This window comes from Aptenodytes forsteri, unplaced genomic scaffold (assembly GCF_000699145.1).
Source record: "Aptenodytes forsteri isolate BGI_AS27 unplaced genomic scaffold, ASM69914v1 Scaffold93, whole genome shotgun sequence".
Lineage (NCBI taxonomy): Eukaryota > Metazoa > Chordata > Aves > Sphenisciformes > Spheniscidae > Aptenodytes > Aptenodytes forsteri.
Window position 1 is genome coordinate 373573 of NW_008794665.1, and position 14061 is coordinate 387633.

The following is a 14061-nucleotide window of genomic DNA, read 5'->3' on the forward strand; positions in this document are numbered from 1 at the left end:
CTGTTTGGCAGATGAAAAATTAGTATGACATGTGGGTGCTTTGCAGATGGCTGGGAACAGCGAGGCTCCCCTGTCATGGGCATCTCTGCACACAGAGGGCTGGATCACTACACCAAACAGGACTTTCTGAAGAGGTGGATTAAAAGCTTAAAGTAGCAGCACAGGCACTGTAGAAAGAAAACATCCCTTCAGTTAGAGGTGATCAGAGAAAAAAAAGGTGGAAAGCAAGAAGTCTCAAAGCAATTTAAATAAAATAATTGATTTAAGAAATTGCTGGCATGCCTGGAAATATCTTTGCCCACACACAAATCTGCAACTTTCCCAAGGCCTCGATGCAGTCACAGAGACGAGGGCAGAACTTTTGCTTTCCACAAATTGTAAAGTGCTTCACCTGAGACACATCCATGTGCCATGGACTGCCCTCCTATCAGAAATGGGAACATGGAAGTAGTGACAGGTGAAGGTCTGCAAATATATGCTTATTTCTTTAGTGTATTATAGCTATGTGTTGTGGTTTAGCCTGGCAGGCAGCTAAACACCACACAGCTGTTTGCTCACTCCCCCCCCCCCCGCAATGGGATGGGGGAGAGAACTGGGGAAAAAAGAGTGAAATTTGTGGGTTGAGATAAAGACAGTTTAATAGGACAGAAGAGGAAGGGAAAATAAAATAATAATAATAATAATGATGATGAAAGAATATACAAAATAAGTGATGCACAATGCAATTGCTCACCACCCGCTGACCGATGCCCAGCCAGCCTGAGCAGCGGGCGCCACCCCCCGGCCAACTCCCCCCAGTTTATATACTGAGCATGACGTCACATGGTATGGAATGTCCCTTTGGCCAGTTTGGGTCAGCTGTCCTGGCTGTGCCCCCTCCCAGCTTCTCGCTGGCAGGGCACGAGAAGCTGAAAAGTCCTTGACTAGTGTAAGCACTACTTAGCAACAACTAAAACATCAGTGTGTTATCAACATTATTCTCGTACTAAATCCAAAGCACAGCACTGTACCAGCTACTAGGAACAAAATTAACTCTATCCCAGCCGAAACCAGGACACTATGTAAGGTTTGATCTTAGGTTTCCTCAATTCCAGTCCTTTTCTTTTAACCCTTGTCTCATTCTTCCGCTTCCAAGAGGAATACCAGCACTATAGGTAAGGAAAAAAAATAATCTTCATTCCTATTCGAATATATACTTCCATATATTTCTACTTCTGTGCACAAAAAGCTCATTATGACATATACGTAAGCAGTGAAATTAGAAGTCCTTAGGCATGCATTTTAACAAGCATGAAATATAGCCGTCAGCTCCTTCTGGGAAGCTAGATTCAGTGCCCCACTCCTTTGAACATGCAAGAAGTTTTGTTCACATACCTTCTTCTAAGAAACACTCCCTTTCCTCAGAGGACCTGGTCATTACTATTGGCAGCCTGCACCTTCAAACATCTATGTTTTACTGAAGTCAGTTGGATACACCTGAATCTTTTTAAGAGCTGTATGTCTGTTAATGGTTAAACCTGTAGAAAGAACTGGTGAATATAACCAAATATAGTATTAGTGAGAGTGTAGCATGTGCCATTTTTTTGGCAGCAGTTGCATTTATCTTATGAGATTACCCACAGCAGCTCAGCAGTTTCAACATGAATGGCACTGTTACATCTGGGGGACAATACATAAACACATTCTGAACCATACCTGTCTGTGGAGAGGGACATCAACTTAGCAATAAACCTCAGAAACAAACTCAGTCCTGGTTTTGCATTATGATAAGAGCTGCCAGCACCTGCACGTCAGAGATCAGGGCTGATTTTGGTTAGGAAAAAATCAAACCAAAACAGAAAGAAGACAGAATTGCCATTTTTTTAAATTTGAAAAATCTCAGAAAGATCACCAGAGATATAAAAATAATAGTGTGTGTGGAATTCCCGATAATTCATGCCTGGGATGTAGACAGCAAAGTCAGTCCCTGAATTTAAATTCCCTAACACACAGGATTGACTGTACTGTAGGTTTTGAACAGCTGCATATTTTCCCCAACTACCTTTCAAACACCATCTTGTTTATCAAGGAATTATATATAGTCATTATAATTAAAGATCTGAAGAGTGAAATCCAAGGAAGGCTTGGAAGCTACCACTGTTTCAAAAGGAGGTGTGATTTCACCCTACCAGGGGAGTGAAGAGGAGAAATCCTGGCTTGCTTCGTAACACCGAGCAATCAGTGCTTGCTCTTCACCAAACCTATGGAAGAGCTTGTGGTGGACCTGCACTCTTTGGAAAGTGTCTTCCAAGGCTGACAACGTGTTGCGCTGCTTCACAGTCTGCCCTCAAAGCTAATCAGCATGTGTCCTAACGTGAAACAGCTGAGCAGCACTGCTCTTGCTAGTGGCACTTTCTTCCTAACACTGCAGGTGTCACTGTAAAACAGAAAATCTGCGTGTAGCAGATCCTATTCTGGTCACTTTGCAGGGGGATGTACACAACTAGGGTTTACGTGAAAATATTTGTCCTCTGATGATAGATTAGAAGCTATCCTCTATTCTAATACTCCTGCTTGGATTGTATTTGGAGGTCACGGTTCTCAAAGGAAGAACAAAATGTTGATGTTATAAAGGCAAATTTTTCCCTCTCCTATGATGTTGCCATTTGTGAGAGAAATGCATAGCATTCCTGGTCTGCAAAACCATAGTGTCGCTTTGTCCAAGCATAGTGGAGTGGTGACAGTTCAGTGGTGTAAAAAAGCAGTTTTCTTCTGTCTCCATGGGGATATGATTGTCCGTGGAGTTGTATCTTTCAGGGCTGCCTAAGTAATTCTGTGCAGAAGGAGGTTCAAATGCTTTAATTAGGGTGGGTACACCCAGTCCACCAAGCTATTAGGACAATACAATACTGTAAATCCACAGCAGGCTCCTGTCTAGTAAATGTGAGTGGTATCTTAACTTCACTGTAGCACACGTCCATAAGACAGGGAGATTGTCTCCTGCCTCAAAGGTTCATTGTGAGGATAAATGTATTAAAGAATGCAAATCACTTAGATATTTTAGTTGTGAGGGTCAGCTCAGACGCCAGCTGAGATTCACCTCTCACTCAGGAGTACCAGTTTTTGCTTGTTGTCTCACTATGTTCTTGCTCTACGATGGAAAGCCACTGTGTGAAGGCCAAAAAAAATCAGCCTGCCACATTCCCTCATTGCAAGCAAAATTATCGAATTTATCCACAATCAACTTTATGTGTCCCATACTACTGCTGCTGCCCAGAGCCCCAGATGTGCCATGCAGGATTGGATTATGAGCCACAGTCCACAGAAACTGACTATTGCAAGTGTGGGTTGGTACCAGCCACAGATCTGAACTCAAGCATTTCCCTTCTCACTTTGTATAACCACCTCTCTTACATTTGCCTTCTCTTTTCTAGATGGCTCTTACTTGTCGTTCCTTTGGTTCCTAGCTTGCTTAGCCATTTTGGAAAATATTCTTGTCTTACTGATATGCGCATTCTGGAGGCTAAATACCCTCCAAAAATCCAGTCCAGGATCTTGTAGTCTGCCCTCTGAAGCCTAGCTTCTTTCAGTCAACAGGGGTGTTTATAAAGGAAAGAAAACGCAAAACCCTGATTTTTTTTTTTTCCATTGATTGCAACTATTTATGCCTTTGAAACATCCCTAGGGTTATATTTCAGTAATATGAATTTTGGTACATAACTGGCTTAAATGACTAATATAACTTTAAATCCTAGCTCCAGCTCCTATAACTGCTGCTGGCAGCAGGTGCCACAAAGAGATAAGATTATGTGCATTTATGTTTTAGCCATTACATTGCCTTTATTCCATTTGTTCTTTTTCTTTTAACATGAACATGTTCTTTGCAATCTTATGGGTAACAAAAACTATAGGAAGTATTAAAGTAGTGGGTCTATCTTTTGCCCTTGGGTGTGCTTGTGCCGCTCTCACTAATGTCTATGGGAATATTGTGCCTGTATCCTGGGCAGAAATTTAGTCTTCAGGAGAGCTAATGAGCTGGAATTCAGCCCAGAGCTAAAGTCATGTGTCTGTGTCGGCTATAGCCCCACTTAGCCATCTCAGGGGAAAATGCAGACAGACCTCTCCTAGCTATGTGCTACGTTACCCTTTCTCTTGCTGCTAATAGTTGGCATGGAAGCAAAGAAAATCTGGGCTGAAAGAGCTGGTCCACCTCCAGCCTCAAGTCAGGAACAGCTGTACCTGTGTCACCGTGCCTTGCATTTGTCTTGCAATGTAAAACTGGCCCCATGCTCCAGTTATACCCAATGCTATCCTGCTATACGCTAGTGATAACTCCTGCCTAGGTAGGAATAATCACTTCTTTTTGTTGAATAGCATCCTGTTTTTCCAGGCCATTACTCCAATTGTCAAGATAATTTTGACCAGCTAATGAGGTCCTCTAAATCCTATTTGCAAATCTTTCCAGATTGGTTTTGTTTGAAAATGTGATACATATTTTCCCTGTTACAGAAAATACAGACAAGAACCAGACCTAAGACAGAGCCTGGCAGAATCCTGCTCGGTGCAGCCTTTCACCTCAGTGATGAATCCACTGGTAAGTATTCCCCTGTGCAGGGTTTCCCAAAGCGTTTTTGTGTTCTGTGGTACTTTCCCTAGCCAGCTACTGATAATGTCGCGTAAGGCAGGATTGAAAGCCTTATTGCCTCTGGTATCTCTCCGTGGAAACTCAATTAGAACAGCAGATGAAGTAAAAGCTATGCATGAGCCATAGACATTTGGTTCCAACTTCTATGCATCCCATGTGAAAATTTCACATCTCCTCTATGTCCAAACTAAATGCAGCCACGGTAGGAAAATCCTGGATTCAGTGCACCTTTCTCCTGTGCACTGTCATAAGGAAGGGGACTGGTGGACCTTTCATCCCAGCAATTCTCTAGTGGGATAATCCACTAAAATTGCAAGGTATTAGATGGTGACACTTGCAGCACCTTTAAATACTAAGAATTTCCTCCCCCTCTTTAATTTTCCATCTTTCTCTAAGCTCAAGGAAGTTCTAGGAATCCATTCAAAGAATTCTGATTAAGCACTCGAAGACAGGAAAAATAGAGTGGCCTAATTTTCAAAGGTGCCGAGTGTCCCTGGGTTCCTGTAGAGAACATAAACTGGCTATAGGCATCTAACTACATGAAATTAAATGTAAAAGTGTTGGCCCATGAGTGGAGTTCTCTGCTTGCAGCAGGGAAAACAGCTAGCACAGAACACTGTGCAGAGAGCTTTTCCCTGTGATTAAATGACACCGCTTCACTGCATCCAGATCTCTGGAAAGAAATCTAAATGCTACAGTCTTAGCTGCAGAGTAATCTCCAAAAACAAAGGATGGACTGCAGTCAGGTTTCAGGCACCTGTGGGCTCCTGAAAAACACTGCTTCTCTCTCACACATTAAAAATTTTATCAGATCATTTCCAAGCTGCCTCTTTTGTTCTGAGTGTGTGCCTGTCATTTCTGCGTACAGCGATTCTTGTCTGACAGCCAAGTCTTTAAACAAGAGGGAAAACCCAAAACCATTAATTATTTCTCCTCCACGCACACTTTGAATTGTGAGCTGCTGAGCCACGTCTGACCTTCTAGCAAGCAGAAGATGATACTAGGGATCTCTGCTGGGCCCTGAGACACAGCACAGGAACCCAGCTTTTGCTGGTTGCCAGGTCAGGTGGATCTAAACAGGTCTAAAGACAGACATAATGTGGAAGGCATGGTACAGGATACAGGTACCTGAGCTGTGGCAAGTGTTTTCACATACCAGTAGATGGTGGTCTTATTATTAACTGTCAGCACACATGGAGATATCTCCAAAGGCGTCTTCTTCAGCTGGTGAGAAGGTGAACCCGGCTCACTGTGCACTGTAGTGGTTGGGGCTCTGCCAGCTCTGTGTCGGAGACATCATAGCTTCTCTTCACAGTTATGACGTGCCTCTTCCCACTGATGCGTAGCTGAGACTGAGTGGAACAGCAGCTCTGTTCTGTCCCTCAGAGAAGGCTTTATCAATACATCTGGCCTCCAGTAATAGTTTTATTAATTTTGTGGTTGACCTTCATGGAAAGTTGGTCGATCAGGCGTAAGTGAAAATGGAGAACTCTATTTAGCCTTCCAAAAGGCTGACCTAGAGTGGTAGATCTTTTGATATGGGAATGCATGAGCTATAATGGACTTATGATAGGACAGTTTTCTTTTATTTTTCCACATTTCTTTTACTGTAACTACAGTAAGGTGTCCTTACCTAACTTAGCCGTTCTCAGACCAAGCTGAGCTAACGCTGCTGACTGAGCAATTAGAGTCTAAGAGAATTCCCTCTTGCTCTTCCTAATGCATTTTGTTTCCTCTCAGACAACAGAGCTTTTGCATATTGTGTAGTAGTTTCCCGCCACAGACCAGGAATGCAATGCAGTCAGAACACCAGTGTTCAAACATTTAAGTCAAGATTTTAAAAGGGGGGGGGGGGGGTTGCCTTTTTAAAGAATTTTTGGAGCAGTTGAAAAAAAAAAAAAGGGTGCTGTAAAAAGAGCATCATTAATATCAGCTGCGCTTTCCTGCTCTAAGGGTACTCGCAGCATTTCAAACTGCATTTTTTTTACTGTTCTTTGTTATTTTATCTCTCAGGGAAACACTCTTAGATGAGAGATACTTCGTTTCCAGTTCCTAGTAATGAGCACCCTCTTGGTAACCACTCTCATAGGAAAGAGAAGAGGTAGTGATGAACTTGTGATGATGAATTAAACAACTAGAACAGCAGTGGGAAAGACTAGGCTGCAGAATTATGTGAGCAGTTGAAAAACAAGAAAAGGAATTTTAAAAAAAAAATTCATAACCATTTTTTTTTTCACTCTCAATCAGCTTGAGGTGCAAGCCAGGGCAAGCTGGCTGATCATTGCAGGAAGGGAGGATAAAGCTGTACCACAGCACTCTTCTCCTTGATACGTGTAAATGCACGCTTTCCTGAAGCCAATTAGGGATTGAAGCCTCTGAGAAATGGTGCTGTAAAAAGAGCATCATTAATATCAGCTGCTTTCCTGCTGTCTAAGGGTACTCGCAGCATTTCAAACTGCATTTTTTTTACTGTTCTTTGTTATTTTATCTCTAAGGGAAACACTCTTAGATGAGAGATACTTCGTTTCCAGTTCCTAGTAATGAGCACCCTCTTGGTAACCACTCTCATAGGAAAGAGAAGAGGTAGTGATGAACTTGTGATGATGAATTAAACAACTAGAACAGCAGTGGGAAAGACTAGGCTGGAAAGACCAGGCTTTGCTCTCTGGTGCTTACACATTTTGTTGATGGTGCCTCTGAGTGCTCAGCCCATAGAGCTGCTGCTAGCACCTTTGCAAAAATTAATCATAAATTATGCCTCTGAACTGGCTCAAAGGCACTCTTGTAACACATTTTTCAAATGGGTGTAGTTAAGCTTGAAGTTTAGGACTACAAAACTGTTCCTGTGAGGCATTTTGAAGGTTTCTTAATCATATGACAGCTGGACCACACTGGATAAACGTAGACCTGAGTAAATATACGTTTGATGGAAGACATTTTAAAAAGCTTTTGGAGTCTTTTTTAAGAACGGTGCAAGAATCTCCAGAAAATGTGACCTTTTCAGATGACATAAAACACTGTTTTAATTGTGCAAGTATATTAGAGACATACATTAGTATCAGTATATCAGTATTCGTATATTAGTATTCATATGTTAGAGTATATTAGGCCATATCAGATAAGATATCCTGGAGCGAGCAAGATCCTAGCTGTCTAGGAAAGTGGTATCAGCACCCATTTAAATGTCTTTATTTAGGAAAACCCAAAAGGATATTTGCCAGAATACCAACATCTCCATGCTTTCCATTTCTCAGGCTGGGCAGTGATTATTCACAGGTATTTAGCCCAATATTAGCTTCTGCAACCTGAGCTCTGACTGTGCTCCAGTAAAATCTGGACTACTGGAGTTCTGCCACTGAACTGCTCAGCACTCAGTACAACAAGGATGCCAAGACGCTAGGTTAGGGGAGTAATTTCACTCATTTGTCAGCTGTGTGTGAGGGTAACAACAGGGTGTATGCAGGATCTGGAAAGAACATGCCTACGAACCTGCAGGAAAAGAGACAATGTGCAGCCAAAGTGTATTGTGCCAATATTTAAATAATATATCTATGCGGGACAAAAGTTCTCACCTCTCCTGGTATTTCACGTGATTCTGTTGCTATGACCAGGAACATGGAAAACTATTGTTGCTGTTTTTCCACACTTCAGAGAAAATGGTTGCTCTAGGCAGATTTTTACCTTTGATTTGTCCTGGCTAGTATTTTATGTTAACAGACAGGTGCTGAGAGAATGAAAAAGATGCATACTGATTTTATTATAATTGCAGGAATCCCTTCTACTACTAGTGTGGGTAAACCATGCCACTCCAAGTTCTGTAGACATGTAATATAATCTTCTGTTCCCTTTACTCCTGCACTGCTAGACAAATGGATAGATTATTTTAATTTGTTTTATTTTTGATGATGTGCCATTCCTAGATACTACGGTAGAAAATTTTTGATGACTTCAGTTTACATTTAACTTAAGTAGCATATTCTTATAGCCTGTGAAATGGCAATGGTTTTTAGAGATTTCCTTTTAGTTCAGTGCTATTATTACTATATTATTATTATCCTTACTTAGGTTGGCACCTAGAAGCCCAGATGGATATATGTTAAAATAATTTATTAGATTGTCTTTTTTTGACTTACAGCATCAGAAGTCAGTCATAATTTTTATGCGTTAGCATGTTGAAGAAATTAATGTAAAACTGAATGTTAAATATGAGTATATATACTATGCAATTCCCTTCAGGTCACAAACTTCGAAATTAATTATTTTCACCATATATTTGGTGCTTCCAGTGTCCTGAAATGACAGCCTTGGTTCCTAACCAGGGTTTTGGAGCAAGCAGATAAATCCCAGGGATATAAGGTAAGTAGCTCTTCTCTATTCCTGAATTACTTTTGATCCCTACAGTTCAACAAGAATTTATAGACTCCCAAATGGGGTGCCAGGAAATTTCTGTAGTCAGAGAAAGTTTACTATCTATTTCCATCTCAGCTCTGTTCTAACAAGAGTTAGTGAAAAATCCATGAAAGGAATATGTAAAATCCAGAAATTGTAGATGATTGTCATTCTTATGTGACCATATTAGAATTATTTATTGATAGCATCAGGTGGGTTTGAAAGCAAGAGAAAGAGAAAAGGAGAAAGAGAATAGGGTGGGGTTTTTTAAGAGCTCTGATGTGGCTTAAATCTTTTCATGAAGGAGAATGGAAAGTTCATGCTTCTCTTTCTGGTAGTCTCAATGGGTCCTCACCCATTTGGAAAACCTGTAGCTATTAAAAATGTCAGTAAGTGGCCACTCCTGTTTCATTTGAGACAGCCAAGTCTTCAGTACTGCACTCTGCCGTGAAAACCTGCAATGCTGTAGAAAGAGGTGCAAAACTCAAGAAAGGTTTTCTTTGCCATTAGCTCTCAGAAGAAAACCCCTCCTGTTATCTGGGAAAACACCTAGGGCTGCTTCTTAAACACAGATCAACCCTCTGCATCTCAGTGTGTTGTATGGTCATCTGACTAAAATTCGATTCCTCTGGCTGCTCTTGAGTGAATGTCCTAAACCTGAATTTTCAATGTTCTTTCACTGGACTGGGGACTTTGTTATCCTTTGTACAGCAAAATGCTGCTAAATCCACCCTTGATCCTGCAAAACACTTAAATGCATGCTTGAACTTATCTACACATGTGCTTTTCTGCAGAGCAGCCAATGCTCAGCAGTTTTCAGGTCCATTATCTGGAGGGAAAGGGTTTTGAAATATTCCATGAGAACTGCAGAAAACAAAATTCTTTCAAGCAGACCAAAACAGAGGAAAATGTTTTCATTTGTTTTCTTGGGCAGGAAGGAAACAGAGTGGAAAGATAGTAAAATCTAAGCATGCTTGACTCAAAAGGTACATCACGGCTGTCAGCCTGTTTTGTGTGTTAGCAGTGATTACGAACAGCCCGCTGAAAGAAGAGTGGCTGGTGCAAAGAATTGGAGCAGATTTAACGCAGCCATTTTCCTCACGTTTCATTAACACAATAGTGAATTCACGCTGGACTGGGAAAGATCAACAAGAATGACAACAAGGGTCAAATACGAACTGAAGAGGAAGTCTGTCGCCCTGACATGGATGGTAATTACTCTATGGACACGCACCAGATCCATATCTCGGTTTCTGTACAGCCTGTCTTTGTGCTCAGCAGGTAATGAATCACTACCATTCCTGGTAGCCAACTGACACTGGAAGAGGAAGGTGACTGCCTGGTCTTGAGCTCTGTGGACATGTTCCATGGAAATAAAGATGTACTGTAGTTGATTTTTTACTCTGAAACCACAAAGCAGTTTAAAAAACTTAATTACTTTATACCAACCTGGCTAGATTCTCTGCATCTCCAGGGGACGCAGGAGTCCTGTAAGACCTGAAGCAGAACAAATATTCCTATTCCTTACTGGCACAGCAAACTTAGGACCCACATTCAGGTAATAAAGTATCCTGTACTATGATCTTCTCTTTCTCTCTATATTCAGATTCAGCCCATAGCTATTTGAAAAGTAGGAAACTGTAAGAATAGTAGAAAAGGAGAATTCACACACACAATTTATTTTTTCCATCTTATCGAGGCCAAGAAAGTGGTATCCTTTACAACGGGATTGGATAGTTATTTCAGAAGTGCTGAGAAATGTGAATCTTTCCTCAGAATCTGTATAAGAAAATATACAGACAAACCTGATATACAGATTTACCTGATATACAGGGAAATATGCAAGGATAAATATTACAGAAGAAAAAGATGAAATAGATGATAGAGAAATATTACTAGGACATTATTTAGGAATGTCCTAGCTAACTGCCATAGAAAATTTAGTTGAATTACAAGGACATATTTTTTTCTGTCTACTCTGTGTAGAAATACATAATTTTGTCCAGTTTCATTATGGGAGGTAATTGCTCTCCCATTCATATACACAGGCATGTACCAACAGAATGTCATATTAATCTCTGCCTCTCTTTTCTTCCAGGGTAGAATTATTGTGAGCTTTTCCTTTGATCTTTTTTTTTAAATGAAGTAGAGGTTGCCTTACTAATTTCATTAGAAAAGTACATGTATTTACTTTTCTTGTTTTAAAATCACCTAATTAAAGAATTTTTTTTCACACCCTCCTAAGGTAGGTAGAGGTGAAGTACCAATTTGAAGACCTTAATATTATACCCAGAGTGGCAGACAGCATTTAGTATTAAGGGCTGTAGCTTCGCTAAATCAATTGTAATAATGTCTCTATTATTCAAATATAATATGAATAAGAAACCATTTATAATACACTAATAATATTTAATGAAGGACTATATCTACAAAAGCATTTAGAAACTTTAGTACTGCCTAAAGGCCCAGTGTCAAGTTGAATGTAAAGTTGAAAAGTTAACTCTTCATTCTCCTGCTTGTTTGCCACATGCCTTCTGGAGGTATGTAAAGTTTCTGCAGATCAGGGTTTTCACCAGCGAAATCCCAGTGCAGTAAAGACTGAAGTGCAGAGCAGTGAAGTGCCCCGAATCCACTAGATGTTTCATTTCCACCTCACTAGTCTTTAGCGTACAAACTGGCACGTATTCTGACAAGGTAAGTTTTATATTAAGGCAGTATGATGATCCTCCTGCAACACCTTGCTCTTTCAGCTACTGATGTAATAGTCCGGGCTGCCAGAAGCTCAAATTCATCTCCTTCCCCTTCTTGAGGCAGTTTCACTCGGCATATTTCCCTATCGCACCCTATAGCAGAATTGCCTTAACTTCTCTTGGTGTTGCATTTTGTATATGGTAATTACACAGTCATTGGACAGAAAGACTTACCATGTTCATTACTTATTCAGGCATTAGGCAGGACATAGGAATTACATGGTGACAGCAAGTTACAGTGCCAGAAATGAATCATGTTTCTTAGTAACTCTGCATCAACAAGGAAACGAATTGCAGAATATGTCCTTCTTGTCCCACCCCAACGGGAATGCGGCAGCCAGTTGGCTACAAAGTCATTCTTGCTCTCCCCAGCCAATTAAAAAAAAACCAAGCAGTGCTATTCAGTGTCTTCAGAAGTTGCTGAAAATCTTGAGGGTTCATCACCTGAAGGACTATATTAGATACAACTATTTGCATTTTCAATAATTTCCCTTTGAAAGTCTTCAGTTTTCATCTTGTACTGAATTGGCACAGCTTCACTTGGTTTTCTCATTATTAAATGTTGTTGTTACCAAAAAAACTTTCTTAAAAATATTGGTTAGCACAACTGCATACAAAAAGCAATGAGAAAGAGAAATGATTTCTCCTTGAAGCGAATGCTGCCTGTGAACTCGAGGATTTGATCATTTTGGCTATAATTAATCTAGTGCAGACATAGAAAGTCTAAATCATAGTGCTTCTTCATGCTTTCTTTCCATTAAATGAAAGAGAATAGCTATTGGGCTTTTTCCAGCAGCTAAAATAAATTGGTATGTTCAGCCCACTGTTTATATGTAGGAGAGAAAAGACGTGCCCTATAAAACGTGCTCACTAGCAAGCCCATCCATTTGAAGACTGTTGCTGACTTCTGCCTTTAAATGCTAAGCTTATCCAAAGCCCCTACAGCGATAGGACTCTTCCACTAACTTCAGTAAAGTTTGGAGCCGGCTCTAATGATTACACCGGTAAAATAATATCCAGCTTCTGGGATCTGGAGTCTCAGCTTTGGCGCCTGTTCCTGTGAGTAGGTGAAAGAATTAGGACGTGAGCTGCCAATTGGATGGTCCAACCCCTCCAGGACACCTGGAGGAAATCTGAACTGCGGGAGCTGGAGACACACACCAGACACAGATGCAAACTGCAGGTAGGAATGGCTCCCATGCAAAGCAGGCGTAACCCTGCATCCTCTTTCAGTAAGAAAGGACAGCCTGAAGGAGAGACTTGGGATGCAGAGGGCAGCTCGTGGCCCTGTTAGATTAGTCCTTGATTTAGACATCAGAGGACCCAGGACCTTGATAACTTAGTTATAGGGAACGATTTCATTCCTGGTTTGTTTTTTCCTCTGCATTTCTGTGCTAGACGTGGCCATGAGTGAAATACATGTGTGGTTTTATATTCACTAAGCATTCTCTACTAGTTTACTAGGAATTTCACTTTGACTTATGGAGGGGTTTTGATTTCTTTATTTACCTTTGCTTTCCTTGACAGGAGGAGGGAACTAAATGTTGCTGTCATGATCTTGCTGCAAATCTAAGGTCAGAGACTAGTTTGCCCTGTGGACACGTTCACCTAAAGACCGAGTATCGTGTAAAGGAATAGCATAACTGTTTTTCTACACTAACAAAGAGCATAGCTCTGTTAGGCCAGCAGCTGATTAGCATTTAAGCTGTAAGTTAGACACAAGCTTTTAAGGAAAAAAATCCCTCTTCCCTCCTCCCCACAAAGAAAAAAAGTCAGGAGATGTGGATCAAAATTTGCAAAAGATGATGGTGACTTTTGGTAGTGTTGAAAATTTGCACTTTATACCAAATTATTTATCTATTTCTACATTAACTTACATGATGAACGCACTATGGAGACAAGGCAGGTAGGGCTCATAGAAAAGCTCTCACAGCATCTTCCCTTCCTTTGATCTCTAACGAACAAATCGCTACAAGGTTGGTGACTCCTGACAGAAAAGTTCATGTCAGAACCTATGTAAAATTTATTGTGCAGAGCCCCGGGGGCCCTTTAAGACACAGAAAAAGTCAGGAGATGGTATGGGACAGGAATGTGATGTCTTAGGTTTACAATTTGTGCTTGCTTTGCAGATCATAGAATCATTATTATTAAGGTTGGAAAAGACCTCTAAGATCATTGAGTCCAACCGTCAACCCAACACCACCATGCCCACTAAACCATGTCCCTAAGCGCCGCATCTACACGTCTTTTAAATACCTCCAGGGATGGGGACTCAACCACTTCCCTGGGCAGCCTGTT